General features: G+C 39.1%; 1 protein-coding gene and 1 non-coding gene across 2 annotated transcripts in view; both read right to left on the bottom strand.

Annotated features, from left to right (window-relative positions):
* The window catches only part of ARHGAP6 (Rho GTPase activating protein 6), a 539,651-nt gene that overhangs the window by 474,588 nt on the left and 40,615 nt on the right, over positions 1–24,448 (bottom strand). The gene's annotated exons all lie outside the window — the stretch shown is intronic.
* On the bottom strand, positions 13,098–13,261 carry LOC116556822. The gene has a single exon (XR_004271179.1). It is a non-coding gene; the product is annotated as a U1 spliceosomal RNA (small nuclear RNA).

Consider the following 24,448-nt stretch of genomic DNA (forward strand, 5'->3'; position numbering starts at 1 on the left):
ACACACACACACACACACACACACACACACACACACACACACACACAAACCCGGTAACTATGTGAGGTATGGATATGACCATAAACTTAACTGTAGTGATTATTTCACAATGTATACCAAATCATAAAGTTGTACACCTTAAGAACATACATAAAAAGAAAACACAGCAGAACAATGAAATGTGTAGTTTCAAAACAAATGTTTCTACTTGTACAAAATAAAGAATGCAGAGAGTAAATGGAACAGAGGTGTCTATTTGTAATAAGTTTGGGCTTTCAGTGATATAATACCCTATGCTCTAGGAAAGCTTTTTTTTCTGGAAACTTTCTCATAGGTGGGTGGTTCTGCAGTAATAGCCAAGATACCATGCACCACTTTCAAAAGCCATTCGACCAGAACACAGGCACAGCATGCTGCCCATACATGAATTCCTGGGAATCCAGGGTAAGCCAAAGGAAAACAGTATCCAGAAGGACAGTTGCAATTTTGACTAAATAAGAATCCCAGAGTATATCTGGATGGTAACACACCAGATTAACCAGACTTCCAAGGACCAGATGCTCTCAGTGTTGAATGTTGGGGAAGAAACACTCTTGCATCCTATTTCATAAGCTCCAAGCCCAGAAACAAATAGGGAAAATCGCAGCATTGCAGCAGAATAACAAAGTCTTTTATAAAATTTAAACTTGTAGAGCAGATATTATTGATGCCCCACCCTTGACCGCCACCTCTGCTTGTTGAAGCCTGCCTACTGGGAATACCTGTAAATCTCTGCCTGAGGGCTTTTCTTCTGGCTCAAGGAGCAAGACCTCCTGTGCAGGGCTAAGTGGAAGTACCAGAAAGTTCATGCCCTTGGAAGCAGCCCTTACCAATGACAACTGAAGTATTGGTGGGCAAATACATCAACCTCCCTGGTCTCCAATTGGGATAACTCTGAGAGGTATTTTATACTATCTCCCAAAGTCTTCTGGCAGGATTGAGCCCAGTGGGCAAGCATATGAGTGTATGAAGCTTATTTTGCTGATGTTTCCAGGAAACACTAGTAGAAGAGTGTGAAGTGAGATTGGCAAGGGAAGGAAGCCAGTAGCACAGCTTACCATTATGGGCAACTGGGGTTCAGTTCTACTAGGGACGTTTGCAAGCCAGGGTGGAACACGTCTCAGAGATTTCCTAGCAAAGCTAAGGAAGCTAGTGGTATTTATGTACCAATGCCCACTGGACATGTGCTGAGGGTTGATCCTGGCAGATGTGACTGCTTGGCATTTCCAGCCTTCACCATGCAGAGGCTAGAAAGACTGCAGCATCCACAGAGGCATGTCCAGAGGATGACATGGGCTGGTAGATGGAAGTTAACAGTCAAACCATACAGGAACAGTGAATGTTAAGCACAGAGAAGCACAAACCAGGAAGGAGGGTATCAGCAAGCAATTCCCAGTGACAGATTGGGATAAATTCTGAAGGACTAGTAGAAGCCAGTGGGGCTTGGGAGAGAGGTGTGAGAGAGTCACAGCAGCATTGTGTGGGAAAGGTGCCATTATGAAGGGAAGCCTATTAGGTGGGAGACTGGTTAACTTATCCAAAAGAGCAGTGATGCATGCCTAGTGGTAGGCAAAGAAGGTAGAGCTGGAGAGAGGGAACGGAATCAAGACGATGTGGGGAATGGGGGCAGGGTAAATAATCACAAAAAGAGGGAGATTCTCAGATGTCTGCCTCCAGACACCAGATGGCTGCACCATTCACAGTACCAGGGACACAGAGGAACAGACCATTTATTTATGCCTCAGAGTGAGCATCACGAGTTAGTTTTTAACATATTTTAGTTTGAGGCCTATTGAGTATCCAAATAAAAGCACGCTATGGACATTACTGGTAGGGTACCCAGAAGCAGTCCATGCTGAAGACAAATGTTTCATAGCATACAATATGAGATAAAACTAATTCAACAGAGATTTTTAAACAAATGTCTATTATGTGCCTGTGCCAGCCAATGTGTCAATCTCTAGAGACATGCAGTTGTGAATATGAAGTAAGAAGTCCTTTCCTTCTTGAAGCTTACAGCACAACCAATCGTCAATGTTGGCAGAAACCACGGTGGCTAAGAACATGCTCAGGGAGAGCATGAACATTGAGAACAGAAAAACTCTGAGTAACTCCAATATCTGAAGGACAACCAGAGCAAACAAAACACTTGAAAGAAGCGAAGAACAAATGGCCAGTAAGTACAAAAAAAAAAAAAAAAAAAAAGGAAGACAGAGCCTGAAAGAACCTATGATTACAGTGCAGTTTTACTGGTCATGGTGGTGGTGTGTGTGTTGAGGTGAGAGGGGGTTGCTTAGCAAAACTGTAGTGAGTTCAAGAGTTGATTAAAGACTAAAAAAGAACTAGGGATATTTATATCATAACTGTGGACAGCACAAATATTCCCTACCACTAGATAGTAAAATGTAACTGATAATTAAGTCTTATTTTGATACTTTGTAAATATATATAACTCGTTCCTTAGATTGCGACACATCTTAATAAAAAAAGCAATACCTCCCATCAGTAAAATGCTTTAAAGTTTATCAAACAAAACATATGTCTGGGTATCTGCCAGGATTCTTGGTTGCAAGCAACAGAAATCTACATCTAACTTAAAAAGCAAAGAGGTATATTACAATATATTGAAAGAATATTAGCATTTTCTGAAGATTCAGGCTTGGAAAAAGCACAGGAATCAAGGGAAGCTACATGACAAAAGTGTCTCTCCTGGATACCTGACACTGCCTCAGTGCCTGTGCAGTGCCACTGTCATGGGACCCAGTGGCTAGTGACCACACTGCCCTGCCTGCCACTCACCTCCAGGCTACAAGCTCAGGAAGGAATAACTGATTGGTTGAGTCTATGTCATGAACCCTTGCTCTGCCCAGCTGGGGATGGGAGAGGGATTGATTATCTTCCCCCTCAACCTCTTGCAGAAGGAGGTAGGGATATGCTTCCCATACCAACTCACACGGTGGGTATTGTCCAGTTGAGAAAAGGGGTGCTAATGTGGCACTGCCAACTGTCCACAACCTAAAGGTGTGCTTATCTGACAGACCCACGCTGGAGCACTTTACTAAACCTCTATGTGGTCAATTACCATTATCCCCAATTGACACTGGAAGACACTGGAAATCAGGGCACTTACATGCAAGCATTAGCATTAGGATCCCCACTGAGGAAGTGAGCTCAACTCACTTGAGTGATTATGGACTCATACGCTGCCCAGAACACCGGAAGTGTCTGAGTGACAGGACATTAAAAAAATCACTAAAGACTGAAAACCACTAAACTGGCCCACCTGACTTTTTTTTGTTTGTTTGTTTGTTTGTTTGTTTTTGTATTTTTTAAATTTATTTTTTTTCCCCATTTATTTATTTTATTGCATTTTACATTTTGGGGTACATGTGAAGAACATGCAAAATTGTTGCATAGGAACACACGTGGCAGTGTGATTTGCTGCCTTCCTCCCCATCACCTACATCTGGCATTTCTCCCCTTGTCATGCAGATTGTGATATACATTTTCATCAGCATGGTCCTGATTGAGGCTATGTGCTCCAGAAATGGTCATGAACATGATCTTGGCTCTGAAAAGAAGAGTGGAATTTCTGCCCTGGAAAGTAGCACTAAGGTTGCTCATTCCATCCCGCTGGTAGTGGCTCTCAAGCAGCATTTAAGCCCTGAGCAGAAACTGAAATTCCCAAATCGATTTTCAGGCCACTTAATCCACTGAGAGTATCTGTATCCTGAGAAATAGCAAAAGCTACACTGATGAAGAGAATCTACAGATGTGAGCACTTCAGTCCTGTTTTTATAATGGCTTTTTTTTTTAATGGACAGAGCTTCAATGTGAAAACTGTTTTGCTTCTCACACAAAACAAGGTACAAAATAATGCTCTAGAATGTGTTTTACCCTCAGTCTATTGCTGCTTTGACTTACAGATGCATGGGTGGGTGTGTATGTGTGATGTTTACAGACCTCATTTGTGTATATGAATGTATAGAGGGGGATGCTTTAAGTACATCAGATTTGAGACATCAAGGGGTCTGTGGGTTCTGTGACTCTGATATGAGATATTATTTGTGATTTACTAATAGGAAGCTTTTACCTTATCCATATACTCAGGAAAGAGGGATGAGATTATATGTCAGAATATAGTTTATCAAGAAAAAGGGGGATGAGATTATATGTCAGAATACAGTTTATTAAAAAAACTGCATCAGAATACAGTTTATCAAGAAAAATTTATGATTTTACTTCTTTATGTAAAATCATATTATACTTAAAGAAGAAAACAGGATTATGGTGTAGAGAAGACTGAGGTTTACACATAAAGAACAAAATCTTAAAGGTTCACTTTTATGGTCTGTATGCATAATGTCTCTGATTTGACAAGACAAAAGAGTATAATACAACAAAATGGAAAGGAAAAATTCAGAAAATTTTATGGGTGAAGCTATCAAAAGTGCTACCCCAAATTGTTGAATTATAGCTCTGTGTCCAGCAGTAACAAGTATCACGCAGTCCCATTCAGTGGCTCTGTTTCAGACTGCAGTCAGCTTGGTTTGGCTCAGGCTCGTCTGTTTCGTGAAGCCCAGGATGAAAGAATAATAAGTACCTGGAGCACACTCTAATCACAGCAATATTGGGAGACCAGAGGACAAGCCTAACCATGTAAGCATATGTTAAGACCTCCACTTGCATCATCGCTAGTAGCATTCCACTGGCTAAAACGAGCCATATGGCCCCCAACATCAATTATTGGTGCAAAAATATACTCAACCCACTCTAGCGTACTGGAATATCATAATGCCTAGGAGAGAATGAAGCACTAAAAACACAACCAAGCTATCACACTGTACAAGAATCCCATCATTTTGACTCATTAAAGGGCACAGATCAAACACCCCAAAAACATTTTAATGAGGAAAAGTTTTGTGTAGATGGTAGACATGAGTGACTTAGTCACTGAGTTTATCAACAGTGGGAAACTGCCACATAAGTCACAAAGTGGCTCAAGTTTCATGAGTGAATTGGGAGGCCGAGTTCTACAAATATCTAGAAATTCCCAGTGTCCACATGGAATCCACATACTTCCTGCATAAATAGTTGCTATTTATTGTGTAACTGGGCGGAAACCCAGCCTGTCTGGGGCGTCTCCCAAGCTCCACCCTCTCCAAATAAAAGTATTTGTGGGGTCTTAGATTAGGTTCTCTAGAAAAAGACTGAGTCAGGGAGTTTCATGCAAAAGGTTTATTTGAAAATCATCTAAACAGATAAACCTATGAGAAAGTGAGCAAGGAAGGATTGGGCAGAAAGAAGAGTTGGCCTGTAATACAATTGCAATGGAGGCCTCAGCTCACCCAACAAGGAGCTCTGGAGCTGCGGTGGCCCTTCAGAGGCAAGGAAGCCAGGCCTTCACATCCCTAAATCAGCCAGTCAATGGTACTGGATTGCCCTTTCAGAGGAAGTATAATCTTTGGACAGCCTGTTCCCTGGGGCCAAGGACAATTCTGGTCAGAGGCACAGCTGTGAGCCTTCAGTACACACCATTCCCAGAAGCTGGGATTGAATGAGCTGTTCCTGAAGAGAGGCCTGGATGGAGCCTTACAGAATCCACGACAGTTGGTATCCACTGATCTGTTTGGGAAGCCATGCTGAGTAAGAGAGGGAGGAGATAGAGTTGGTGATTGTACACAAGGGACAGGAGGAAGGAGAAAGGAGGAAGAGAATGGATGCAATATTCTCCATTTGTTTCCTAAATTTGGGTTTGAGTTCTCTGGTTAAGACTGTTAAATTTCCAGGATAGACTCAGTACCCAAGCTTCAGGTCAAAATGACAAAGCCTGACTCAGAGCTTGGGAGCTGTCCACTCTTCCTCACTTCTACATGGAAGCCAGCAGCAAGTTGGCATATGGAGGACTGGGAATTTGGGAGTTCCTGGTGATAGAGACACTGGTATTCTGCTACAGGGCAGGTGTTGGAGAAGAAGCTTTGGAGATGGGGCAGAAGAAGAAGAACAGGGTGAATGGCAGTGGGCGTGGCAGCTAACCAGTCTGTGTTACTTGTACAAGAGCTCTCCGGATATTCTCCCAAATAATAAGGATACTGTTCAGATTCTACTGCCATATGAGGAAGGCAAGTATGTAGGCATTTGGGTGCCTGATGCTTTCTCTTAAATGTCTCATTGGAATTTTGAATTTCAAGAGCTTTTCCTCTAATCTGGATATCCCAAGAGGGCTAAGAAATATGATTATTTTTCCCAGAAACACTCCATGAAACTGATGTGACAGAGGAAAATCATAATAACAACAATTGAATATTCACAGCCTCCCATCAACCCTCCAAAAATATGGAGTCTTTTTTTATGGAGAGTATACAGGGTCTGCCCTTCATTCGTATTATCTGGGTAATGGATAAAAGGCGAACTGAAAAAATGTCCAGAGAAGAGAGTATGAGCTATACGAGAGCCAAGAGCAACCCCATCCCAGGGAGAAAATAATAGATCCAGAAAATAAGTTGTAGGACATGGAGTGCTGAGAGAGAGGAAGCTGAGTAGAGAATAGAAAAGGAAGAGAAGGGAGGGAAGAAAAGAAAGAAAAAAATTATGCAAAGGAAGTTCGCTGTGGCAAATAGGATTTGGGAGTTTAGATTCTTGACGATTTTCAGGATGATTTTCAGTGTTATGCAACTTAATTTTACTGTAAAGAAGATAGCAACAAATATTTAAATTGCTTTTCAACTTTCAAGGAGTTTACTGAATTTGTGTTGGTTTGAATGTGACACCCACTGGACTAGATAGGAAGTGGCTTAGCTTTATCCAAGTAATACAAATGAACTGAGAGAATTAATAAAGATTTGCCAAGATAAAGCTGCTACACTTAATGGAATTCCTTGTAATGGTTCTCCTAGGGTTGTCTTGCATTTACATTAAATTCTTTGCTGTGTTATCTGCTTCTGAGAATCCCAGGAAGGTGCTCTTGTTGCAGTTTCCACTTATTTATAATGTGCACATGCTTTATGATCTCTCCGAAGGCAAGGTTTGTTCATGCAGATCCAAGGGTCTTAGCAGTCCTTGTAGCAAACAGGATCAATGAAACCTGTGAGAGTGAATGAATGGATCCTGATGCGGTCACATCATTAAAGTGAAAATGAAATCAATGGCCAGGATCTCCCTTAGACATAGTCCAGGGAATAAATAGGGGAAAGTACAGTGGGAGCATCTTATTAGTGTGAGGACACCATTTCTTAAATTACTTTTAGGTCTCTTGAGGCTCAGTTTTACTCTTTAAAATCTCAAAACTCTATTTGGACCCAATAGTAAGTTTAGTCATTGTTTAATTTACGTACCACTTTCACTTTCAAATGAAACATATATATATAAGGAATAATTTAAAAGCTTAAATACATTAGGAGGATCACTTAGCAAAACATAAATGTTGCTCAAAATGTAGTGATTACAAATTCCACATTGCAAAACCACTTCATTCAATACTTCATTCTCTCCAACCAGTTTCTTATTTCCTTCATTATTCTGATTTCTCATAACAAGATGGTCAAATCCTTCTGCGTAAGTCAGTATTAATTTGATTAAGTGGGATTTTTTTCTTACAATTGCCAACTCATGAACTAATCCATAGTTCCCATTAAAAATTCTGGAAGCATTTTCATTATAATCTTTGAGTGCTTAGCTGTTATAGACAGGAAGTGTGTATAATAATCTGTATGAACGTATTGCTGGCAGACTACACTTTTTTGCCTTTTGCATTTTGACAACTTACAATTCTCATCTCTTCCTGAAGTCAATGCTGCCTTACAGAGAACCTTGTTTCTCTCATCATAGTCTGTCATCTCAAGCAATAATATCAACAGAAGTCCGAAGAGATGCTGTGCAGTGACAATGTACAAATGATGAAGCTCCTCTAGAGGCAGCATTTTGTGTCTGAAATACCTTGAAAAGGCCAGCTCCAGAAATAAATGGATATAAAAGGGCAGATCCCTGGTAGTGATTACAGCACAATAGTTGATTCCATACTTCTTTGCCTAATAAAAAGCAAGCTGAGAAGGTATTTCCACCATTATTTAGTGTTCAGAGATGGGTCAGGTGATGTTTAAGTTACTCAGAGGAAAAACTCATGAAGCTAACAGAATTATAGACAAAGTAACTGAGAATCTGAGGTTATGTTCAGGGTTTAAAATCTCCATCTTCCTTTGTAAATATGTATTTTTAAAATAGCCATAAAGGAATGTAATCAACTTTTCACTGTTGGCTGCTTGGTTACTGTTAAGTTAGGGCATATATAAAAGTATATCTTGTGACAGTGACCTTATAGTTGACTTTAAATTTATGTTTGATTGTAGCCGCAAAGCTGGGGCAACAAATAACTTATAATCTTCTGGCTTATTTCAACAAGTTTTGAGTGAAGCAGTGCAAAAGCCTAACAGCACATCTGATACTACAGGCTTCAGTGAAAAATAAGGAAAAATAAGGGGAAATAATCATATTTGGTTCTTCTTTGGGTATTTGCTTCAAAAACACTAATTTAAGAATTAAGTCTGCAATCTGTATGCAATTATATCTTGTGGATACAGCAGATTATTATTTAAGAATGTTTTTTCCTTACTGGACAAAAATAGATAAAGCCTGGTTTTCATTAATCTCCCATTTAGTACCATTATATAAATATATTTCAGTTTTACAAAGTGATAATTCACAGCTACAACTTTAGAGTAAGTAACCCTAAGGTAACCCTGCAAACATGGCAGGATTGTATGAGCGCAGTGACTGAAATGATACTTTACCTTCAAATACAAATAAATTTAAGTAACAGAACAATATCATCAATGAGAAAATGATGGTTCTGGCACATTTTAGTGTTCAAAATATCAAAATATTTTTTTCTGCAAAATTGGATTATGGAATGTATTAAATCTGAAAACATGGTTATGGTACATTGCATATTTCCAGGCTCAAAACAGATGCCCAGTAAACTCTGACAACCAAATCTGTCACTACCATCATCAATATTATCATCATTACCACCATCATAACCACCAAGAAGAAGCATGAGGCCTTTGGAGAAAAACCCAGGCTTTGAAGCTGGACAAATCTAGCTATGAGACATCATGACTCTGTGTCCTTTTAGCTGGGTGGTCTCTGCCCACTGATATGGATTGGCTCTGTGTCCCCACCCAAATCTCATCTTGAATTATACTCGCATAATTCCCACATATTGTAGGAGGGACCCCCCATAGGAGAAAATTTGAATCATGGGGGCAGTTTCCCCCATATTGTTCTTGTGGTAGTGAATAAGTCTCACGATATCTGATGGCTTTATCAGGGGGTTCTGCTTTTGCATCTTCCTCATTTCCTCTTGCTGTTGCCATGTAAGAAGTGTCTTTTACCTCCCACCATGATTCTGAAGCCTCCCCAGCCATGTGGAAATGTAAGTCCAATTAAATCTATTTTTCTTCCCAGTCTTGGGTATGTCTTCATCAGCAGTATGAAAACAGACACACACACCCACGTAAGGTATGGCTGAACACCTATGGGGCACCAGGAATGTCAGATTCCATCATAATTAAGAAAACAGCTCCTGGGTTATAATAGTAGTTACTGCAATGGCTGAAAGACAGAATGCCCTACAACTAGACAGATGTAGGTTGCAAACCTGGCTCCATTGTTTAGGAGAAGTGGGCTTGGGACAAGTTCCCAAACTTCTTCCTAGCCTTAGTTTTTATATTTACAAACTCATTAACTTTGAGTTCCACCAAAAGAAGGCCCTGGAGGAGTATGGGGTACAGGGAGTTCATGTAGGAGGTGATCTCAAGAGGCCCAAGGGAAGAAGTGACATGTGAAAAGAAGGAAAAAAATGTGAAAAGTACATAGATGAGTCGGTTCCTGCTATGGACAGGTGGGGCTCAATCTTGTCAAGCACTCTCTGAGAAACCACAAGGAACATACCTCAGAATCACTCACTAGAAGGGAGGGGGCTATGATATTTTTCTACTTACTTCTATCCACTGTTACTTAAGGGATGTTCTCTAAGGTGTCAAACCCTCTTGACACTTTCAGTTTGCCTCTATATACAATAAAGCAAACTCTTGGGATGCCAGAAGAAGCCCTCAGGCAGACTTTAAGAAGGAAGAGAAGGAGGAAAGGCAGCAATGGCAAAGAAGACAATGGCAGGACCTTGCAGTGGCAACCTATCAGCATACCAAAAACTGCACACTGTAAAGCTACAGGGAATATGAGGCAGTTAGAATGGAAGTGGAAAGGACATCAACAGCATCTGCTACATTCAGGACAATACTATTCACCTTTACAGGAGACTGTGAGGATCAGAGATAAGGGATTTTAAAGTGTCTGGTCCATGACAGGGACTCAACAAATGGGAGCAATGGTGGCAAAGATGCCCTAGAAGAGGAGGCTAGGCACTACCAAACGGAAGATCCTGCCAGTAACCCAGGCTGGCCAACCCAGTGTTCCTCCTCTCCTCTAAGTGTATGCCTCCAGATGTGTGCAGGTGAGCTGCTCAACACAGTCTGCTTACACTGTTGCTAAATTACTGGTATGATTTTTGCTTGCACTGTTGCAAAATTGTTGGTATGATTTTAGAGTAGGTTTTTGTTGAATTTGCAGAGCAATAAGATAAACCCAGCCTGTGTCATTGAGCTGCCATGTTCAAGTGCCCATGATGCCTTCCATGGGCCTGAGACACTTTGGTTTCATGGTTCTCTTCCTCCAGTAAAAAAACAAATTACAGAATATATTATATGATCACATTGGTAGAAAGACAAATAAATTAGTATTATAAATGTATAATACTTGTATAAACTTTTATACATAAAAATGTATAAACTTTTTATTGGGCCTAAAAGGACATCTTTCTTTCTTCTGCGTTTAAAAGAAATAAAAACATTTTCACGGGCCCTTGAAGTACTATCAGTCGCAGGCACTGTGCTCTTCTGTGCCTAATAACTGAGTCACCTCACCTCACATATACCATTTAATTCTTATAGGGACCATGCAAATGTGGTTTCTTATCCCCATTTTTCAGGTGAGGGACCGAGGCTGAGAAAGATGAAATGACCCATCCAAATTCACACAGCCAATGGCAGAGCCCTGGATTATTATTTGCACTCTGAATTGCTCCAGTGGTCATATGGAACAAGTGTCCGTGCTAATGATGCTTGCTGCACTTGACAAAATCTGAAACATCATAAATATGTGTAAATATATGCACACAGAAACCTATATTATATACACACACAGAGAGAAATGTCTTACTTTGTAAACATATTTATGAAGGTGTAGTTTATGTATGATATAATTCACACATTTAAAGTATAAAATTCAGAGGTTTTTAGTATATTTACAGGGTTGTACCACCATTATCACACTTAATTTTAGAATATTTCATCACCACACAAAGAAATACCATCTATGTCCGTTAGCAGTCATTCCCCATCCTCTCCTCCAACCTCTCCTCAGGCCCTGGCAATCACTATTCTACTTTCTGTCTCTATGGATTTGCCTGTCCTGGACATTTTCTATAAATGGGATCACAGAATATGTGGTCTTTTGTGTCTGGCTTCTTTCACTTAGTATAATGTTTTCAAAGCTCATCTATGTTGTAGCATATACCAATACTCCATTTTTATTGCCATATTATATTCCATATTATGGATGTACCATATTTTATTTATCCATTCACAAGTGAGTCAACAGACACTTGAGTTGTTTCTATTATTTGTCTATTATACGTATGGCTACCATAAACATTTGTGTGCAACGTTTGGGTTTTAATTCTAAATATGCATTAGTTTTCATCAGATTGTTTTCATATAATATTGTGGCATAAAGAGGAAAGAGCTCTACAGCTAGGGCTCTAAAACATAACTTTTCTAACTATTGAAGGGAACAATTACAAATAACCCATAATAAAAGACACTTTACAAGAGAATATAAGACCTTGTGGGGAGTGAAATGCACCTTTAAAAAAAAACGGCAAGAAGCTAGGGCATAATGTGCTTGCTAAAATAGAGTGTAAATACATTTGTGAACACAACAATGGGAAAAAGTTATCCAGCATTCTTTTCCCTTGACTTAGTGCATGATGAGGAACAAACAGAATTACTCCCATTAGGGTAAAAGATGTAGTTGCTAAAGCTTATCTTTCCAAAGAATGAATCACTAGTTGGGATCTAGCGAAGATCTAATGATTTATATGTCCCTGCCTAACATTCACTCCACAGCTGAGAAAAAAAAAAAGCTTCTTAAAACCATCCAAAGGAAGTGCACAATGACTTTTTTCAATTTGCACCAACAAGCAGTAAATCCCCTCTTTACAATAGCCGGTCTTACTTCTTGCCCTTCCGTTTCCACTTACAAGTTTTTCATTCTTCAAGGCTTCTTACTCCATCAAGTTTCCCTGAAGTTCCCCCAAGTTATAACCATCCTTTCTTTCACCCCATATTACTGAGTGCTCAGGAGCACCAGATGACATACAGTGACAACTGAGTGACTGTAATGTGCAAAGCATAGTGGGTGATACACCCTGGGGATGGAAAAGTACACAAAAAAATTCCCTCAAAGAACTTACCCTGTTTTGGAAAAGATGGAGACTAATCAACCAATCAAATAAATTTTAAAAAGATTTAATATACAGAGATACACACACATTCTTGGTTGTAAGTAATAAAAATTCACTTCAAACTAGCTCAATCGTCCTAGTGTGATCACTGATAATGTGATAATGTGATCTCAATCTCACAGACATGTATAGCTAGATTCAGGAAGAAGTGAAAATCATCATAATTCCACATGTCTGTTAGCCTGCACGTAGCTGAACATAAAGCTGAAATGCACATTTTAGGTGAGCAACAACTTCTCTCTTGTCAAATACTGTACACCCAACTGCTACCTTCTGGCACATTGCAGATGTCCAAACTGCCTAAGGTCTTCCAATGTCAATTCTAAATTTCAGAAGAGGAAAGCCAGGTTGTCATTTGGGTCAGGTATCCACTTCTTACCTATTTTTTTTTCCTTTCTTTTTTTTTTTCAATAGAAACCAGGGGAGAGTATGAACACAGTCCCCCACTACCACGAATTATGCAGTCGAGTTTCCCACATTTGGGGAAATTGCAGGGGTCAGCACATCCGGAGTGCAATGGATAAGCCTCGCCCTGGGAAAACCACCTTTGTGATCATGGTATCTCCCCTGCCAGGTAAGTATCCACTTCTTATCTAAACAGCTGTCACTTGAGATGGGAGATACTATAAATGGAATGTTTGTGTATCCCTCAAATCTACATGTTAAAACCTAATCCTCAATGTGGTAGTATTTTGGGGTGGAGCCTTTGGAAGTCCCTAGACAGTTCATTTGCCCATTTTGCCATGTGAGGGCACAGCAAGAAGACAGCTGTCCATCTATGAACTAGGAAGTAGACCCTCACCAGATCCCAACCATGCTGACATCCTGATCTTGGACATCCAGCCTCCAGAACCATAATAAATAAATTTCTATTGTTTATAAGCTACCCAGTCTACAGGCATTTGCTATATAGCAACCTGATCTGACTAAGATGGAAAGAACAGTTCTGATAGAGGAGAGGTCTACAATAACTCAGCATCCATAGTGATGCAACTCCAGGGTTCTTCAGTAAGTGACATTATGATCCAGCGGGTCCTTAAACATTCTCACTCACTCCCCTTGGATCCATAATAGGTTATTAGAATTCTGGTTAAGAATTAAGAAAGAGGTAGACAGCCAAAATGTCGACTCAAATCAAGTTATCACTCCTTGTTTATGTACCAACCAACCAAACCTACTAGCTGTAAACTTACAATAAGGAAAGAACGTGGTTTAAACACTAAAGTTTCCATTATCCAAAATGCCCATAGTTTCTTGAAATTAAATGGTTTATTTGGATTGGAAAAATCAGTGATCACTGTCTGCAGTAGATAGCTTCAGAAGCCAACAATATGATATTATCTTCTCTGGGAGCTTCCATCTACTAATCTACTCATTGCATCCCTATTCCAGATGTTGGCTCCCAGCAGCCATGTTTTTTCCATTACATCTGACCAAACTGGAGCTTTAAACTGACCCAAGCAGGGTCAATCACATTGTTGCATTGGGGAATTGAGACTGCAAGGCTGAAGAACTGTTAGCAGGTTCCGTGAGGAGCAGGGCTCATTTGATATAACCTCTGAAGATACGCTACCTGTTGGCCACCAAGGAAACTGAGAACCTGAGAAGGACGGTGAACAGAGAAAGATGAATAAAGGAAATGCACGGTAATGAGAGATTCTGGAATAATGCATGTATAATTATAACTGTAGGTTTCAGCCTTCTCTGAGATATGGCTCCATCCCTGCTTTTGATACCCACAGACATTCTTACATACTTTCACAAAATGTCCTTTAGCTAGTTCAATCAGTTTAGATTACTAGTGACCAGAGCCCTATCTAATAAAGTTCTGGGAAGGTCTGACACAGCTTTTTAACAGTAAATGATAAACAACAAATGTGGAGGTTTCTCATAGCATTTCTTCCTTGGAATTCCCTGTCTATAATTCAACTATAAAGCTTTTGAGCATCCGTCCCATAATACTTCTGACCATGTAGTTTGTGACCAGGATGTCATTCTCTGGAAAAGAGAAAATAGAATCATACACATAGGAAGACTCAATGGTTGGTGCTGTTTGATAGCTTTGGGCCAAATCCTCACTGTATTCACTCTCTATCCCTTACCCAGAAGTTCCTGGGAGAGTTACATGCACAAAGAAAAATAGCAAAACAGATTTACTTTAGCTGGACCTTTTCCTAATAACCCCAGATGAAGCCAAGAACCCTTGGGATGAACCAGGAAGGGTTTTGGTCTGAAGATCATCATGGCACCACATCTAGGGATCCCAGAACACTGACACATATGGTCCATGTGCAGGCACCACCCACTTCCCTATATAGCAAATTCAGTAGACAGGACCTTTTCCATGGCCACCTAGCCACCTCCACCCCAACCCTATCCACAGGATCTGCTGGGCAGACATGTGGCACAGAAGCAGGATCACACCCCTATGCCTCTCAGAAACTCTTACTCTAGCTTTCTCCCCCAATGGTTGAGAAAGGGATTGTTTCAGTGCAGTCCCTGTATATTAGTCTTTTTTCACATTGCTATAAAGAACTACCTGAGACTGGGTAATCTATAAAGAAAAGAGGTTTAATTAGCTCACAGTTCCACAGGCCATACAGGAAGCATGGCTGGGGAGGCCTCAGGAATCTTGCAGTCATGGAGGAAGGCGAAGAGGAAGGAGGCACATCCTACATGGCTAAAGCAGGAGAGAGAGGACCAAGGAGGAATTGCTACACACTTTAAAACAACCAGATCTCATGAGAACTCACTCACTATCATGAGAATAGCAAGGGGGAAATCCACCCCCATGATCCAATCGCCTCCCACCAGGCCCTTCCTCCAACATTGGAGATTAACAATTCAACATGAGATTTGGGTGTGGACACAGAACTAAACCATATCACTCTGAAACACAGAATGATTGTTAAAGCCTTTATGAGTCAAGGACACCAAAGCCAATAACACAACTCATGAGTGACAAGTGTAGCACATGTATTCTCAACCACACAATATCGCCACTGATGAGGTGAAAATCGATTCTTGGGAGAGGTGAAGAAAACGTATTATTTTTATGTATAAAGCACAGAAATACACCACACAAATAGGTAAATAGGATATCTGTGCTATTTAAATTTCATGGGTGTGGGCTGGGGACATTAGACAAAAAATGTTTTAAAAAGCTTCCTTGAGGGGGCAATGATGAAAACAAAAGTGGAGACATGTTAGAGCCTATAGCGGATGCTGTGGTGCTGCCACAGACTCTTACTGCTGGGGAACCCATTCCCAGTTGCTAAGAACTCCTAGCTTACTTCTTCTCCCAAGAATTGGCCTTTGCAAAAAGGGACCCACCTTTCTTATGGAGGCTATTCTCCTATTTTCTCCTTTTTTTCTCTTTACTTCATGCTATGTTCCATTTCCCAAAATGTCAAACAAGTCCATGTACTTTTTCATTCTGCACCTTTCTCAGGCCTTTCTAACCTTCCCATAAATGTTGTTTTGCAAACTGAACCTTCTCTTTGCATTCTCCTGACCCTTTTCCAAGCACCACTTCCATCCAAATACTTTCCATTAACATCTATGCCTTTTCCCCTACTACTCTTGCAAGCATTCTGAGGGATAGAACATTGCCTCATTCTTTTTTCTACTCCCAGGACCTGGCACTATTCCTAACAGGAATGAGTGTTCAATAATTGTTGGGTCAATCAAAGTAAATTACAGAATATCTTTGCAAGTTCCTTAGGCAGGTGTACCCTGTGAGAGCTGAAAAGGCCACAGAACAACTCCCAGTTATTTCGAATTTGATCCACCCATTGAAAAGAACCAGTTCTACTTATTTCTGTACTCCCATGAGCACCCACAGACAGGAAAACAAAACACCTAAAACATCTTGTCTACACTGTAGTCCAATTGTTATAAATAGGGCATTAAAAAAATAAGCCAAATATTTTGAGAAAATGCATCAGTACTGAAATAGCTATACTTAAACTCAAGTGCTGAACATAAATAAAATGAAAACAATGCTGAGTTTATCTTACAGAGTATCTACAGTTTACAGAGCTGTTTTACCTACACTGTCTCTTTTGAGGCTCAAGCAGCCTAGATAACACTTAATTTTAAAGAGGATAAAACTATGTTAACAATTTAAAGTGGCTCCTCTTTCAAGGTCACAGAGTAATGTATGGAGAACAGAATTCAAACTCAACTGTTCTGCTACAGCTTGGGTATAGTTTGTTTATCCACACCAAATCTCATGTTGAAATTTGGTCCACAGGGTAGAAGTGTTGGAGGAGATGCCTGGAGAGAGGTGCTTGGGTCATTGGAGAAGATTCCTCATGAATGGCTTGGTGCTGTTCTCACTCTAGTGACAGCAGATTAGTTCTCAAGGGAATAGATTAGTTCTGGCAAAAATGGTTAGTATGCCCTGGGTTTGGCCCCCTTTTACATGTGCCAGATTCTCCTTAGACCCTCTCTACCATGTTTTGGCACAGCACAAAAGTCCTTGCCAGTAGCCAAGAGATGCCAGTGCCATGCTTCTTGTACAGCCTGCAGAACTATAAGCCAAATAAAACTCTTTTTTTCCTTTTATTATTTTTTTTTTCTCAGAGACAGAGTCTTGCTCTGTCGCCCAGGCTGGAGTACAGTGGTACAATCTTGGCTCACTGCAACCTCTGCATCCCGGGTTCAAGCAATTCTTCTGCTCCAGACTCAGGTGCCCAACACCACACCCGGCTAAATTTTTTTATACTTTTAGTAGAGACGGGGTTTTACCATGTTGGCCAGGCTGGTTTTGAACTCCTGATCTCAAGTGATCCACCCACCTCAGCCTCCCAAAGTGCTAGGATTACAGGCATGAGCCACTGTGCCAGGCCAACCCATTTTCTTAATAAACTACGAAGCCTCAGGCATTCCTTCATAGCAACACAAAACAGATTAACACACTTTCTATGTCTAGCCTAGTAGTTCTCAGCTAGGCACAATTTTGCCACCCAAGGGATGTTTGGCAATATTTGGAGACATTTTTTGGTTGTCATAACTGGAGGGTTACTACTGGAATCTAGTGGTAGAGACCAGAGATACTGCTAAACATTCCGCAATACAAAGGAGCTTCCCACAACCAAAAACTACCTGGTCTAGAATGTCAATACTGCCAGTGTTGAGAAACCCTGGTGTTATTCAATGTCTGAGCCATCACGCAAAATTCCTTTGAGTAGACAGTGTGGCTGTTAAATGGGTGTGGAGATATAAAAACTTTGGCTACAGAGTTGTGCTTCCCAATATAAGAGCCATGAGCCACATGCAGCTATTGAGCACATGAAATGTGTCTAATCCATGTGGAGATGTGATGTAGGTGTAAAATACATTCTGGATTTTGAAGACAGTATAAAATAAAGAATACCAATATATCATTGATATTTTTATATTGACTACATGTTGATATAATGTTTTGGATTTACTGAATTAAATAAAATATATAATTAACATTAATTTCTCCTATTTTTTAAATGTGGCTACTAGAAAATTTGAATTTCCAGATGTGGCTTGTATTTGTAGCTTACATTGTATTTCTATGACCATTGGTGCTATAGAGATTGCTGCTATAGAAAATAAGTAGTTTAAACAGTATAATTTAAACAGTATATTCATCATGCAAAGTAGCACAAGTACAGGCTATTGCAAAATAGTCTCCCAATTTCATATACTTTTGTGATAGGGAAAATAACCCCCCACCAAAGATGTCCACTGAACCTTTGCATGTGTTACTTTACACGGCAAAAGGGACTCTGAAGATGTGACTAAGTTAAAGACCTTCAGATGATGGATAATCCTGGATTATCTAGGTAGACTCAATGTAATTGTCATGGTTAACAACTGTCTGAGGCCAATGTATGGATGGTAAAGGAATTTACCAAGATAGTAATGAGTTTAGAAAGGCAGTTTTATTTAGAGGAAAAGGGGAGATACATTTCCAGACAGCAGAAAGAAGGCTGTCTGCTATCTGCAAAGAGTCAGGGGCTGGAAAGGGAGTTTTATAAGGTTGTGCTGCTTGAGCTGAATGCTTGCAGACAGAACGCTTGAGTGCAGGTGGACCATGAGCTGAATGCTTGTAACAGGATGCTGTGGGTGCCAGTGAGCCTTTTGTGGTTTACCCCTTTTCTCAAAATATTTGCTCCCCTAGACCCATTTATGTTCCTGCCAGGTAATCCCATTTTTCAATTATCTTTTGACTACTTAGGGCTTCACAATAATCACAAGAGTCTTTAAGGGAAAGAGGGAGGCAGGGAAGCAAGAAGGAAGTATGATAATAGAAGCAGTGCCAGAGAAAAAATGTGCACAATATGCATGGGGCCACAAAGAGAAATCACTAAAGAGAAAAAGAAGATAAAGTTATGAAATAAAAATTCAGTTGTCCTACCAAACACCTCTTACTGATAAGTGGGAGTTGAACAATGAGAACACATGGACACAGGGAGGGGAATATAACACACCAGGGCCTGTTGGGGTGGAGGGTTAGGGGAGGGATAGCATTAGGAGAAATACCTAATGTAGATGAAGGGTTGATGGGTGCATCAAACCACCATGGCACATGTGTACCTATATAACAATATATAATTGTATTTTGTTACATATTGTTATATAGGTATAACATATATGGGTATAACAATATATAACATGTGTACCAATATAACATTCTGCACATGTACCCTAGAACTTAAACTATAATAAAAAAGTATTAAGGATATTTTATCTCCATGAAAAAAATCAGTTGTCCCATATAATTAACTTGCTTCATACACAATACTATTTTCCTGTAGATAAACAAATGAATAGTCATTACCCAACCCATGCTGCTGAGATTCTGACATAAAATAAAATTACTGTGAAGAAACAACAATTACATATATCAAGGAAAAGACATTTTACACAGCCACCTAAGTGGAAGTAGGAGCATAGTCGCTGTGAGTCCCTCTACCTTTCTATAATATTTAAATTTGTGATTACCAGGAAAGCAATTTTTTTTAAATTCAGACAATCCCTATTCACAATTCTCTGTGTTTGGGTGCATAACTAGAGAGTTAATTCTTTAGAAAATATCACTTTTCAAGGAAAGTTGGTTTTAGTAAAACTTTTGTTAAAAAATAGGAGGGATTAATAATACACTAATCTCCTTAGTAACTGAAGCTAATTTATGAGAACTATAAACTTTAATCTATTTCCAACGTTAAAAGCAGAGAATAAGTCAACCAGAAAAGTATTTATGGCTAGCTACCAGAATTAAAATTGATTATCTTTTGGACAGAAGTAACAGGATCTTTGGTTTGGCGGGAAGACAAGGGATCTAGTCCCTTTTCTGCAACCAAGGTATTGTGCAGCTTGAAGCAAGTCCTTTGGACTCTCAAATCTTGGTTTTCTCCAGACAATATTCAATGCTGGACCAGTTATGTATCTCTAAAGCTCTTTGCAGGTCAAAAACAATCTATGCTTAACCACAAATGTGGGTTTGTTTTAACAATTTCATTTTTGTTCACATATAAAAGCGTAACTTCTAAAGACATTTAAATCTTAGGTTATGTCCATGACAATGCATGCTGGATGACTCAATAAAAAAGGGCACTGTGATTTATCGTATGGCTTATTCAGTGTTTAGGCATTTTATTTCTTCACTTGGCATACAGTGAAAATGTTGACATAGATTACTGCCCTCTAATAAAAATAATTTTTATCATATTTGGCCAGAAATCTGCATGTGATGAAGAGTAGGGTCCAAATAACAGATGAACATATCAGCTTCAACAACTTTGCCTCCTCCCTTCCTCCTAACAGTCCTCCTCCCCCCTTTCCTATCTCTCTCCAACATCATTAATCAAAACCAAGGCTTAACTATAAATAGGCACTGGAATTGATTTAACTAACTTTAACATGGAGGGAAAGGGCTGGAGTAGGTTCCAACTTGGCTACGTTTCGCTTCATTCCTGAGGATTTTCCAGCAAGGTCTAAGCCTCCTGCTGCCCTCCTCTCCCTCACAGTCTTCACTGTCACTCTGCATTATAACTAACTACAGCCTTCCTTTGCTCTGACTTTGTAGGACAATCTCCTCATTGTCTTAATTTCCCAAATGCAATGTCTGTGCTCAATTCCAATGAGATCATACACAGTCATAGAGATGTCCGTAGAAATCATTCAAAAATATCTAGTTTTTATTAGTCTTATCAATACTCCAAATATAGAATTCGGCTAAAACTAAAGCAGGTTTATGGAGGTTTTTGTTAACCACAAATAAATAAAGAAGAAGCAAAAGCATAATCAAGTCAGGGCAGTAAGGTAATAAGGCATTTAAAGATGTTGAACTACCAAGCAGTGCAATTATAAAAACAAAAACATTTTTTGGAAAACCTTTTTCTATGACTTCTGGTTAAGAAAATTTTAAGTTCATGCTGTATGGTGTCCCCGCTGCTCAAAACATGCAGTTGTGATAAGTGAAATGTAACAAAAGAATACCAAAAGGACAACAACAGAATAGAAATTAAGATACATACCCTCAGGGACCAGAAATGGTGAGTGTGGCTGACGCCACAGCCTGAAGGGTACTGAGCCCCAAATCAGGCAATGAAACAGAGAATTTTTTTTATTATACTTTAAGTTCTGGGGTACATGTACAGAACATGCAGCCTTGTTACATAGGTATACACATGCCATGGTGGTTTGCTGCATCCATCAACCCGTCATCTACATTAGGCATTTCTCCCAATGCTATCCCTGCCCTAGCTCCCCACCTCCCTGCTATCCCTCCCCTATCCCCCCATCCCACAACAGGCCCTGGTGTGTGATGTTCCCCTCCCTGTGTCCATGTGTTCTCATTGTTCAACTCCCACCTATGAGTGAGAACCTGCAGTGTTTGGTTTTCTTTCCTTGTGTTCATTTGCTAGGAATGATGGTTTCCAGCTTCATCCCTGTCACTGCAAAGGACATAAACTCCTCCTTTTTGAAATTTATCTCCCATGGGAGATGGAAGGTCCTCTACTTACTCTGAAAGGCTGAAGCCAGGCTTTAGGATTAAAGCTGGACTGGATTTGGTACCCTTTGCTTGATAAAGGAAGCTAAAATCAGACATTGCCAATTGACTCCAGGGTTTACAGGTTTTACCACTGGTTATCAGACAATAGAGTTGGTGACTTTGTTCCCCAAAGGACATTTGGCCAATGTCTGGAGACATTTTGGGTTGTCATAACTGGAGGGAAGTTGGCACTACTGGCATTTAGTGAGTAGAGATTGCGGATGTTGCTAAACATTCTATAATGCAAAGGACGGCCCTACGCAACAAAGAATCACCTGGTCCAAAGTGTCAGCAGTGCCCTACTGAGAAATCCTGGTTTATATAAAGCTAAAAACTACAGACATAAGAAACATCAACACAGCCTCTGTATAGACAAAGATCTGAAACAAGTTGCTACTGGCCTGGAAACTGGCTCTGTATTATTTTACTATATGGCAGGAGCTCTAAACCATCACCTAAAATGTAGTTTTGTCCTGGGGTATGGGTGGACATCAACTGAAAAATGCCAGCCACAAAAAGATGCTCATACAGAGAGAGAAAGTGAGTGAGAGAGAGAGAATGAAAGTACATGAACAGCAAGCAAAAGACAGAAAAACACAAACAGAAAATTCACTCAAAATTAGCCTGTGAATCAAAATTCTAAAACATTTGAAAAAATATAATACTGAAGAAGACAGCCAATATATCAATATCCAGAATATGAGTTTGCTGTGATGAAATTAATTTTATAAAATAGCTTGACAAAGACTTCAAAACAAGCATGTTTAAAATATTCAGAAAGATAGATTAAATTAATTTGTTTGATAAAAATCAAACAAATTATGGCACAAAATCAGTCAGAAAGGAGATAAGAACAGGTAAATAGTGTTTTAAAATGAAAAATTCAAAGGATAGGATAATCTTTAGATTTGAGGCAGCTGGAAAGTGTTTTAGTGAATTAGATTTTGATGCCAAAAAATTACCCAGAAGCCAGTAAAAAGAGAAAAAGTAATAAAAACTTGTAAAGAAACATTTAAGAATCATGGCAGATGGTTTGAGAGTCTCTAGCTTCAAAGGCTTACTTGAAATTTAGAACCTATATTTAGAGATTTTTTTAATGAAGAGCAGAATTTGAACACTAATATCCAAGAGTTTTCCAGAATCAGAAAAAATGAAAATCCTCAGTTGAAAGTGCCCTATGAGTAATCAGAAGCATAAATCAAATAAGTCCTACACATAGACACGTTTTAGTCAAACTTCAAAATACCAATCTTAAAATTTAGCAGAGACAAAAGACATTTGACCTGTAAAGAAGTTACTATCACACACATAGAAGAATTCTGATAATCATCAACAGAGGATAGAAGAACCTAGAGGAATGCCTTTTAAAGTGATGAGGAAAAATAACTGTCAATATAGAATTTTATTCCCAGAGAAACCATCATGCAATGTTGAGGGTAAAACAATGATATTACAAAACATAAAACATTAAGACTGTTTTACACCCATGGGCTTTCATTAAAGAACTGTGAAAGAATTTATTTCAGCAAAAAGATAGGTGAATTCAAGGGAAAGGCATGAGACAAAGAAAACAATTTTGTGTTTCTTGTCAATGAAAAACAAGTGCTATTGCTGTGGTAGTTAAGGTGCTTCACTCTCAGAAATGCCAAATGCCCTTGAGTTTGGTCACTTTCATATTTTACCTCAGACTCCCTACTTTAATATATTGCTTTTAATTTCACTATGAGAGAAAATTCTTCTTTCAAGTAAAGAGATGAAAAATAAATTTGGGCAAGGAAAAGCATTTAGAGACTTTAATAGAAATTTTAAATGACTAAAATAAATCAATAATATACAGAAAAAAATGTACCAAAGAAACAGAAAGACTCTTCAGAGAAACAGTTACCAAACCAGAGGGTTGGGGAAAGATAGGTAGGACAAGGGTCTAGACCATCAAAAATGGGGAGAACTATTGTAACCTGGACCCTGTTGTGTCACAAAAATGACTGATTACTTCAACTGCTTAATCGGAAAAATAGGGATTAAGGGAAATCAAATTTCCTTGATCCTTGATCAAAGGTGTTGGTTAATCTAAAAGGTTATCATTATAGTATCTTTAAGCTATACTGTTTAGCATAAGTGATCTAGTAGTCACAAGTATAAAATATTAACCTTGAAATATGTATATGGATTAGAATTTTTGCTGTTCCCAAGAAAACATTTTGTATTTTTCCATGGCTCTATGCCAAGTTTTTAGTAGTAAATATTCGATAAATATTGTGGAACAAAATCATAGTAATTATCAGCAACCTAAGTACAATCTTATTATTTATAAGTCAAAGAACTATGTTCTATGTTACGTTTCCCATTTGCTGATAAAAATTGCAAAAGATAAAATGTGGAAAAAGACAAGGATGCCCACTTTCACACTTGTATTCAACATAGTGCCGGATGTCGTAGCCAGAGCAACGAGATGAGGCAAATAAATAAAAGGCATCTAAATTTGAAAGGAATAAGTCAAATTGTCCTTGTTTGCAAACAATATAATCATGTATTTAGAAAAACCTAAAGATGCTTAATAAAAATCCTAAAGATTCTACAAAAAAAAACTGTTAGAGTTAATAAACAGATTCAGTAAAGTTGTAGTATACAAAATCCACATACAAAAATCAGTAGCATTTCTAGATGCCAACAGCAAACAATCTCAACAAAGAAATCAAGAAAGCTATTTACAATAACTACCAAAAATACCT

The sequence above is a fragment of the Sapajus apella genome, unplaced genomic scaffold (genome assembly GCF_009761245.1).
Source record: "Sapajus apella isolate SASKATOON/1434 unplaced genomic scaffold, GSC_monkey_1.0 scaffold17, whole genome shotgun sequence".
Taxonomy (NCBI): Eukaryota; Metazoa; Chordata; class Mammalia; order Primates; family Cebidae; genus Sapajus; species Sapajus apella.